This window comes from Eutrigla gurnardus, assembly GCF_963514095.1.
Source record: "Eutrigla gurnardus genome assembly, chromosome: 10".
In the NCBI taxonomy this organism is placed as follows: Eukaryota; Metazoa; Chordata; class Actinopteri; order Perciformes; family Triglidae; genus Eutrigla; species Eutrigla gurnardus.
The window spans coordinates 3,773,157-3,784,670 of NC_139924.1; positions in this window are offsets into that span (position 1 = coordinate 3,773,157).

The window sequence follows — 11,514 nt, forward strand, 5'->3', positions numbered from 1 at the left end:
CCCCATACTAGCCCAATACTGATTGGTTGTTGCTATAGACCACCCAACTCTAGAATAGAATATCTCAATGGAATCTGTGATATGTTTGACAGAGTTGCAGATGAAAATAGAGAAATGTACTGTCTTGGTGATTTTAATGTGAACTGGTTTGAAGATGGCTGCTCTATGAAGAAAAGGTTGCTTGATATGACCAATACTTGTCATTTGAGTCAAATTGTTTCCATACCAACTAGGAATGCTCTGAACCGAGATGGAGCTCAATCATCCTCCTGTATAGATCATATTTATACAAATGTGCCTGACAGGTGTTCCAAGGTAATGTCATTGTTAGTTGGCTTCAGTGACCATGACCTGGTTGCTGTGTCCAGAAAGTCAAAGATTCCAAAAGCAAAGTCAAAGATAATCTGTGCTAGGTCATATAAGAATTTCTGCAACAATGCTTTTTTAGAAGATGTCAAGTATGCTCAATGGTCTAAAGTCTGTGTTGAACCTGATGCTGAAAAATCGTTAAATAATTTTATGGATTTGTTCGTACCCATTGTAAACAAACATGCGCCACTTAGGAAATTCACTGTCAAGCCTAATGGAGCTCCCTGGATTGATGAGGAGTTAAAGAACTTAATGAAACAAAGAAATGAGCTAAAAAGATGCTTTATTGCCTCTGGTTCAGTCAATGATAAAAGTGCATATTGGAAAATACGGAATCTAGTTACGAAGGTGAACAGAGAAAAAAAGAGAGAACTGTATCGGCAAAGGATTGATAGAGCCCAACATGACAGTTAGAAATTATGGAAAGTGATGAATGATATTATGGGTCGGAGTACTAATGCTTCTGCATCCTTCATTGAAACTGATAATGGTGTATTTATTTCTAAGCCTAAGGATATGTCAAATTACCTAAATAAGTATTTTGTGGAAAAAGTTGAAAATTGGAGGGGGGGCTTTTGTACAAATGTAAAGAACAAATCATGTCTGCTCATTGATGATCTCATAATGAGAGGCAAACAGTGTACTTTTGAGTTCAATTCGGTTGAAATCAAGGAGGTGACGATTGGTTGAGGGGGATTGACAATTCATTGTTATCTGGTGCTGTCATGTTGGACTTCAGCGCTGCATTTGACCTAATTGACCATAAGTTGTTGATTGAAAAACTCACGCATTATGGTTTTGGACCTATGGCAATCTCTTGGTTTGAAAATTATTTATCTTTCAGAACTCAACAGGTTTTCTTGAATGGTACTCTGTCCAACAGCATTAACATAGACTGTGGTGTGCCGCAAGGAAGTTGTTTGGGTCCGCTCTTATTTTCAATTTTTACGAATGATCTCCCGCTTGTTATTCAAGAATCCACTATGGTTTTATACGCTGACGATTCTACACTGTACTATTCTGCATCTACATGCTGTAAACTTAAGTCCGTTCTGTCACAAGATCTGAAAGCAGTGGTCAATTGGGTTACTGCAAATAGACTTGTTTTAAATCTATCAAAAACTGTCAGCATTGTCTTTGGATCTCGGCATAATGTAGCCAGTCAGCCTATGCTTGATCTGCAGATTTCTAGTCAGCCAGTCAAGCAGGTGAGCAAGTTAAAGCTTCTGGGACTTTCTATTTGTAACACTCTGTCCTGGACTGATCATGTTAGGCAGATAGTTGCCAAGATGAGTAGGAGCATTGCTACGGTCCAGAAATGTGCCACCTACTTACCAGCTACTTTACGGAGACAGGTTGTTCAAACATTAGTATTATGCCATCTCGACTATTGTTCTGTTATTTGGGCCTCTGCCTCTAAGACTGACTTAAGCAAACTACAAACTGTACAAAACCGGGCTGCTAGACTTGCTCTTGATAGATCTTACAGATCAAATGTAGATCTGATGCATTCTGATCTCAAGTGGCCTAAAGCTCTTGATAGGTTATCCATTAGGTCCTTGATATTTATTAAGAATGTAATTTCCACTCATGTTCCCAGAGCTCTTTTTAATGAAATTGGTTTTTGCTCTGATGCTCATTCATACGGTACTAGATCTGCAACAGCAGGGCTAGTTGTGCTCCCACACTGTAGGAGTAATGCAATGAGGAGGACATCCTTCTATAGGTCCATTTCTTTGTGGAATATACTCCCTTCGCACATTCGTGTTATACCTGTGAAGAGGGAATTCAAGAGGCAAATTAAATCCTATTTTTATTTATGTTAAATATGAACTCGGGACTCTGACTTGGCTTTGCGCTCAATGAATTATGTTTTGATGAAGGTGTTTGCGCTCTTTTTTTGTTTGTTTGACTGTTGCTATGTATTTGTAATTTTGTCACTACTTTTACTGTATTTGAGTGATGACTAATTGTTTGTATGTTCAGATTTTAATTGGACCCCAGGAAGACTAGTCTGCCGCTTCTGCGACAACTAATGGGGATCCATAATAAACAATAAACAATAAACAATCTATAGGCTAGTGACCTGTATGATCTTTTTATTGTGCCACAAAGCAAGCATTTACTGCGCTTGGGCATCAGTGTGCAGATTGGCTGGAGAAAACGGTTGCTCTGGGTGCTGATGGTGCTGCAGTTAAGCTAGGCCATAAGGGGGAGTCATTATGTAAAAGGGGAGCAATAAAAAGGTGACTTTTTGGCATTAAAGGCGACACGATGAAAAATGTGGGTGCACCTAAATTTTGTGCTGGTGCACCTAAAAAAAAAAGTTAGGCGCACCAGTGCTACCAATGCAAAAAGTTAGTCTGGAGCCCTGCTAAGGTGTGAAGTGTGACGTCACACAACGTTGGTGCCCTATTGGCTGACAACACAGGGACCCCAGGGGGTCCCTGAGAGACAGCCGTGAGGTATAAAAAGCTGGCGTCCACCTTTAAACGCCCTCTTGCACCCTCCTCCACCCTCCTCCTCACCGTAGCACTCCGCTACAACAGGAGATCGCCGCCACGGTCTCCTGTTCATTCAAGCTATCAGCAAGAAGGATAACTTCTACGACCCGCTTTCAGCTGGAGCCAGCTGACCAAATCGCCACACCGCGCAATTTTATTGTTTGCCTGCAGATGCAAGAAATATGAACTGTTTTCTTCAGCTAAGTCGATCCGCGAGGAGGATAACCTCTTCCAACCTGCTCCCCTCTTTGTTCCTGCTAACACACACACGCACCGCCCCCACACGTAACCTACGTCAGCTGTTTCCGTCTCTGGACGCTAGGAGGAATAGCTCCGCCTAGTGGCTGTCCCCGCCATCTCTCGCTCATCACCTTTCCTCCCCCCACATATACACACACACACACACACTTCACATGTGTCTTTCCCTTTGTTTAGCTTAGCTTTGTGTGCATTTAGGTAGTTAGGTAATAAGGCTTTGTTAATTGCAGTGTTATTGATTGTGATCATTATTACTGGTTTAATAAATCTTATTATTTTATAACTAGCAGTCTCTTGTGCTTGTTGTGTATATGTCACCGGATAACAGCAGGTTGTGAAGGCTAGTGTTCGGATTTCACGCCTTTTAATTGTTTGATTGTTTCTTACTTCTATGCCAATGATCACGATGATTGGCATGTGAGTATAAAACCTTTATATTGAGACTGAGTACATTTTTCGGTTATCTTTTCCCTGATTTCAGGGATGGTGCCCCGTACATTTATGATCATATCATAATAATATAATAAATATCATTATTAATATTGATAATTATATTGATATTAATAACTATCTGTTGATAACCAAATCTGCTCCTGCTAGTTCCCCAACAGTCTCAACTAGGAATTCTTGACTTTGTTGCAAAGGCAGGCTCCAACAGCCAGCTTGTCAACTGTTTTGAAGGTGCTGCTTGGGGACTGACAGCTGGGATCTGCTCCAGCCCCCCCCCCCCTCCATTGACCCTGAATACAGGATAAGCGGTAGATGATGGATGGATAGATGGATGGATGGATGGATGGATGGATGGATGGATGGATGGATGCTTGGGGACTTAAGACCTGTGGTCTAAATCCCAGGAGAAAGAGGGAGGTGGGGAGACCGTTGATTTCCAACTCCTGAACCACTGCTTCCACCTTCTCCCTATCTAGCTGTGGTAGCACACTCTGTTTAGCATACTCAATGAAATCCATCATGTAGTCTTTACCTGTAACACACAGAATGGTGCAAGGAAATCAAGTCGAGACCAAACTGATTATATGTGGCCAATGGATAGTAGTCTGCTAGACTGTCCACAGACACACACTCATAATGAGCATTATGACTGTTTTGTAGACAGTGCACACCAAGATCCAAAACATGCACCGACTGATACAGCTCAACAACAAAATGCACACATGATTGGTTAATCAGTATGAGCACAATTTTCCCAAACTTGTAGCCTGTGTAATTTTGGTTAAAAACAATAGCCATGCCTCAGGGCCGTTTCAAGGAATTTGGGGGCCCCAAGCAAAATGGACATGGAGGCCCCCCCGCACGCAAAGCCTACAGGAACCACAGCATAGCCATACAGTTTAAGTTCACACACTTTATTTAATTGAGATACGAATTGAACATTAGGAACATTTTAACATGTGCAAAAATACATACATACATACACTCACATTAACATTTTTCAGTTCTCACAAAATGAGAAAATAAAACACTGCCATCTTATGCAGAAAAAGGATGCATTGTTCACAAACAACCTATAAAGAGTGCAGGTTGTGTAGTGATTTAAAAATAAAAATAAATAAAAATAAATACAAGTACACACACACAAGATTAACCTTTCAGGCCAAAATGTCCAAATTATCTAAAACTGCTGTTTGCGAGCCTTGGCTTCAGCAAAGGCAACCACAATGTCCTCCATGTCCAAAGACCGGCGAACATCACGCTCAATTGATGTAAGTGCCAGTCCTGTGAGCCTTTCTTGGCCCATGGTGGACCTCATGTAATTTTTTATCAGCTTCAAAGCTGAAAAGCTCCTCTCACCAGAGGCCACTGACACAGGGAGAGTCAGGAGTAGACGCAAAGCAATGCTTAAATTACTGTACAAATCCAGTAGCTTCTCACTGTATATGTAATTAAGCATGTCAAATGGGGAAGTGGCTACATGGTCTGGAAAAGTGTGGAGAGATGAATTGATCTCAAGTGCCAAGTCATCAGCATCAATGTCATGGAGGGTTTGTTCCAGTTTTTTGCATCGTTCATGAAGCTTTCCATTCTTTATTGTCTGCTTCATGTTGTCCTTTGAGAACAGAAAGTCATAAAGGTCATAAACACCTTTCAATCTTGAAAACCTGTCACTTAGGCTTCTGAGGGCTGTGTCAACCATGGGCAGAAAGAAGTCTCTTCTGAAAGTCTCGTCTGGAGTAGACTGAGTTTCCTCTGTACCTTCATATAGAGACTGTCTTTTCTTTGTACGCTGCCTTTTCTCAGGAAGGGTCATTTCCATATCCAGATCTTTTGCAATGTCTGTTGCATCAGTTTGACAGGAAGCAATCCCATTTTCCCTGAAGTCTTCAAGGTAGTCTTTTACACCCTCTGCCACAAAGTTGTTGTAGGTCTCTACTGATCTAACAGAACCAGATTTTGTGGGAGTTTGCTCCCAGCTTTGCCTGTCTATGAGGCAATACCTGCAGAAGTATCTGCTTTTACTGAAGTTCTCAGTGAAACCTCCAATGCAATGAGACCCTAGATTATCTCCGGTTATAACGAAAACAGTACGCCTCACAATATTTCCTCCAGGGCCATGAATTCCATTTACTTTGATTTCTTTCAAGTCATTAACTGCAGCAGAAAATACCTTTTCTTGTCCAGACTTGAAGTCCTCCTCCCTGCACAACAAAACTAGCTGCATTTGATCAGAAGAAGACTTGTTGTGTGCTGCAATCTCTGCTAGTGTCAAATATACAACTAAATCTTGTGCTTCTTTCTGCCAGAGCCGACAGGGTTAGCAACCTCAAATTAATCTTGATACAAGATTATGCCTACTGAGGATGGTGATTCATTTAACAATGTATTGTTTTTTAGGATTATACCATCTCTCAGATCTTCCAGGACATCAGGGGATTTTAGTGTGTCAGATTTTGCTTGGAGATATTGCTCTTGAACTGAGGTCTGGCTAAGTAAATGGCCTCATTTATATAGCGCTTTTATCCAAAGCACTTTACAGTGTAGAAGAAAATGCTGTTGGGGATGTAGCAGGAGCAGATTTGGTTATCAACAGCTAATTATTAATGTCAATATGGTTATCGATATTAATAATTATATTTAATATATTATTATGATATAATCATGAATATACGGGGCACCACCCTGGGATCAGGGAAAAGATAACCTAAAACTGTATTCAGTCTCAATATAAAAGGTTTTATACTCACATGCCAATCATCGTGATCATTGGCATAGAAGTATAAAAACAATCAAACAATTAAAAAGGCGTGAAATTCAAGCACTAGCCTTCATAACCTGCTGTTATCCAGTGACATATACCCAACAAGCACAAGAGATTATAATATAATAAGATTTATTAAAATCAGTAATAATGATCACAATCAATAACACTGCAATTAACAAAGCCTTACTACCTAACACACAAAGCTAAGCTAAACAAAGGAAGAGACACACGTGGAGTGTGTGTGTGTGTGTGTGCGTGCGTGTGTGCGTGTGTGTGTGTGTGGAGAGAGAGAGAGAGAGAGATGGCCGGGCGCGACCACCAGGTGAAGCTATTCCTCACAGCGTTCAGGGGCGGGGCCGCTGACGTCAGATAGAATAGCGAGAGAGAGAGATGGCCGGGTATAGCCACCAGATGGAGCTATTTTCCACAGCATTCAGGGGCGGGGCCGCTGACGTCAGATAGAATAGCGAGAGAGGGAGAGAGAGAGAGAGAGAGAGAGAGAGAGGGATGGCCAGGTACAGCCACCAGATGGAGGTATTTCCTTGGCGTCCGGAGACGGAAACAGCTGGCGGAGGATATGTGTGTGGGCGGTGTATGTGTGTGTACATGTGAACAAAGAGAGAGAGAATGCGCGCGTAATACACAAAAGATCAGTAAGCTATTACCATCACACGGGAGCTTGTGAATGAACTGGCGTTCGTTCGGCGGGACCCTGGTCTTTTAACTGAGAGTAGATCACTTACTGAGCTCGTGAATGTGTCCGAGGTTGGACATACACTGTTACCGAAATTAAACCCAGCGGCGTGGGTACACAATCAGCACAATCATTCAAATACAACAACACAGAAAGCAACAGACTCTACGGTCTGTGATCAAAACTCAAAACACGTTAACAAGAATTACAAGCATATCCTACACTATCAAACTTATGTCTCTGCCCAGACTGATAGCCTCTTACTTTATCGATGTGTGTAAGTCCGTCTTGTGCGGCGGCGGTGCTTCTTAACGCAGCGGCGGCGGCTTGTGGTTTGCGAGTCAGCGGGGGACGCAACGAGTCGGCTGAGTCCAGACGAGAGCGGGGCGTAGCAGTTATCGTTCTCGATGATCGACTCGAATGAAGAAAACAGTTTGTCTTCCTTCCTTTCGCGGGGCAACAATAGAATCGCACGGCTTGGCGATTTAGTCAGCTGACTTCAGACAGGAGCGGGTCGTAGAAGTTATCCTTCCGGCTGGTCGCTGAAATAAAGAAAGTGTTTATTCTTCTTCTGCAGGCAAACAAAGAATTGCGTGGGTGTGGCGATCTCTCAGGATCCAAAAATGAGTAAAAGAAAAGGGGCGAGTCGCGGAAAACGGGGGAAAACAGTCTGTCGCTCGTCCAGCGAGTTTGGGAAAAGACTGTAGCCTAAGACAAAGGAAACGCTGCAGACGTTAAAAGTTCATCTCCTGTTGCAGCGGTGTGCTGCAGTGGAGGAGTCTACCTCCTGTTGCAACATCGTGTTGCGATGGAAGAGAAAGTTCTTAAGGCGGCGCCAGGTTTTATACCTCACGGCTGCTCCTGGGGACCCCTGGGGTACCTGTGGTTGTCAGCCAATAGGGCACCAGTTGTGTGACGTTGCACTTCCCACCTGGGTGAGAAGTAAAGCCAAAATGGCGGTTGTAGTTTTTTATTATCCCCTTTGTCCCTTTGTTCTGACCGCATGTGAAGGCTTCTGGGCCTCCTTGTAGGCTGCATTGTGTAGTCCTGATGGTGAGGTCCCTACAATGCGTTAGCTTACAATTCTTTTTTAATCTCATACTAATATTCCTTTCTCTTGTACTCATCAAATGTCCTGCTGCCCCTATTTGATTGTGGTGAACTTGTTATTCTGATAAGAAGACCTTTGATCTGTCCCCCTTCCTGGACCGTCTCCGAAACATCTTTATCTCACATACATTGATCAAGGGCTGATGAATGGCCCCTGTTGTGACATTGTTTAGTTGTCCCGAGAACAGTCACACCTTGTTGGCGTCCTGATATGTGTCCTGCTCTTTCAAGAGACATGTGTTGATTCAATGCAAATCCACTCATGACGCCTTCCCTTTTGTTCTCCAGATAGTTTGGTATAAATCTCTCTCGGCTAGGCCATTCTACAGAATGGATCTTCATGGATACACTGTGATTTTCTTTTCTCCACTGAGCAGTGATTAAATTTCATCTGAACCAGCCACAGAATTGGACCTGGAGAGTTTTTCTTCCACAACAGTTATGACATTCACCCATTCACGCACACATTCACACACCGACAGCGGAGTCAACCACGCAGAGCGACAGCCAGCTCGTCAGGAGCAATTAGGGTGAGGTATCTTGCTCAGGGACACCAGGCACTCAGCTAGGAGGAGCCGGGGATCGAACCGGCTATTGCCGTTGCCAGCCAACCCACTCTACCTCCTGAGCTAAACCCCCCTACTGCTAAGTAATGCCTTCACTGTATCTTTAATAGATACATACTGGCAAAATCTCTCTTTTCCATTTTTATCAATACCCTGGAAAATCTGTGTTGGCTCAACATAGTTGAATTCACTCTTGAAAAGTGTTCTTCTTGTTTGATCAGTTCTAAATACTCCTTCATTGCATCTTTTCATCAGGTCATTTTTTTGACAGATTATCTGTGAGATCCCTAATTTCTTTTTCAGGCATATTTAACTGTGTTAAATCTTGATTCAACTTAGACAAAATATGGGCTGTGCTAGAACTGTGCACCTCCTGGAACTCTTCAATTAGTTTCTGAATCACCCTGGCTGGTAGCAGCATTTTAGCCTACATCTGGAGATAGAACAAGGCCAAACTGTTCATAAACTCATTCTCGTCTACTTCAATACTTGTGTTATCATTTCCACTATCCAACACCTCTGCACCAACATTTTCATTTAAACCTGTTTGAGATGTTTTGGTCATTTCACTGTTTGACAAGCTAGCTGTGCTGGCAGCAGCAGCACTAGAGGTGCAAGTTCTTTTTTTTATGTTTCAGACTGATCCTTGAGGTGAAAGATGAACGGACAGAAAAAGTCTTGGAACAGTTATCATATGGGCAAGGCACTTTTGTCCCACTTACAATACGCAACTGGAGATGCTCCCATAAGGTTGGTACACGTTCTGACACAAAGCTACATCCCTCAAATTTGCTTGTTTGTGCTCCTGGTGTAACTGTGAGCCTATGGAATCTGTACATATGCTTTTGAAGTGCAACTACTGTTGTAAAGGCTGTAGGACACTGCATATCCACACTGAAATCTAATGATTGCAAGTATTCTGTGAATTTTAATATGCTTAATGAAAGCAGGAATTGACAAAGTTCTGAATTTACAAACAGTACAGGTGTAAGACATTTTGATGTCCTAACCAGATAACTTATCAGTTAGCTTAATTTGGAAGCATTTGCAACTTTCTCGTTCACAAATATCTGTGACTAGTCTTACATAAATGAGCAAACTACGTTTGATTTTTTTTTTTAACTTTATTTACATATTCAGTTTACAGATTATGTCAAACATTAACACATAACACAATTCATAAGAGCTGTTTCACAGATACAAAAACACAAAATCAATAAATAGGATACAATTACAAAATACATTCCTGAGATCTCAGATAAGGTCAATCATAATAAATAAAACAAATTAAATAAATAAATATTTGTATCTAATACAGTATAATTATGTCAATATGAATGTACGGTATGTAATAATCTTAAATTTCATTACTTGCCAGAGGGTACATCAAATATCTTTTCATAGTTATCTAAAAATTGTATATTCTTTTTATTTTTAACCAGGGCTAAGGATTTATATAGTGAGTTAAATTCAATCAAAAAATGAGGAAAGGTTGGCTTGGAGGTTGAAAACTTTTGCTTATGAATAAAATATTTTCCCAACAAAATGAAAAAATTAACCAAATATTGAAGACACTTGTTCTTCTTATTTTCATAGTAACAGATGACATCTTTTAGGGAAAGACAGTACGAGATGTTAACATGTGTGAAGACATGAGAACCCAAGTCTGACCAAAATTTCATTGTGACATTACATTCAAAAAACAAATGGTTTAAAGTTTCATCAGCATGTCCGCAAAAAACACAAGAGCTGTCCACATCCATGAATTTCGAAATGAGGGAGTTAACAGGATATATTTTGTGAAGAATTTTGAAATGAGTTTCTTTTACTTTGTTATGAATACAGTATTTATGAGGTAAAAGCCATGCTTTTCCCCAGTCTATGTCCTCTAGATGAGAGCGCCAATAAAACTTTCCTCTTGGAGAAAACCTTTTTTTATCTTGAAAAATGTTTCTTATATGTTTGTTGTTACATTTTTTGTCTTGTATGTTAATACCATTCAAACGCAAAACAGATGTGTCCTCTGGGCTAATTCCTTCACAGAAGGATAGGTGACTTTTCATTAAATTAAGTAAACCAGAGGGGATTGCTTTTATCACCGAGTTGTATTCCTTGAAAGGTATGGGAAAATTATATTGAGATATAAAACTCTCATAAGAGAGGACAAGACCATGTTCATCCAAAACAGACAAGATATTATTTATACTTCTCTCAAACCATTTGGAATAAAAAAGAGATTTATTCCTTATAGTTATACATTCGTTATTCCATAACAGAGTTTTGTGAGGAGAAAAATTGTGGACGAAGCACAATTTCCAGGAAAGAAGTGATTGCTGATGAAATCTGGACAGTATGACCGGAAGTTTTCCGGGTGAATAGTTGCAGGATAAAATGAAAGCAAGCCCACCAATTTTGTCAAAAATATGATTGGGAATGAAGAACCACAATGAACTTTGATGTGTCAAACATCTTTTTAACCAATTGACTTTAAAAGTATTTATAATATCAATGAAATTAAGCACTTCAAGACCACCTTCCGCTCTGCTGTTAGATAGAACTGCATTTTTAAGTTTGTGTGTTTTATTTCTCCAGATGAAATCCAGAAATATCTTGTTGATTTCTTTAGCAGTGGTATCATTCACAAAGAGAGAAAGAGATGGGTAAACAAAATGAGAGACGCCTTCAGCTTTCGACAAAAGGACCCTGCCGTGGTCTCTCTGAAGCCAAAGATTAAAAATATCTCTAGTTTTTTTTATTCTTCCAGAAAAGTTCATTTGCTGCCTTGCTATTACATTT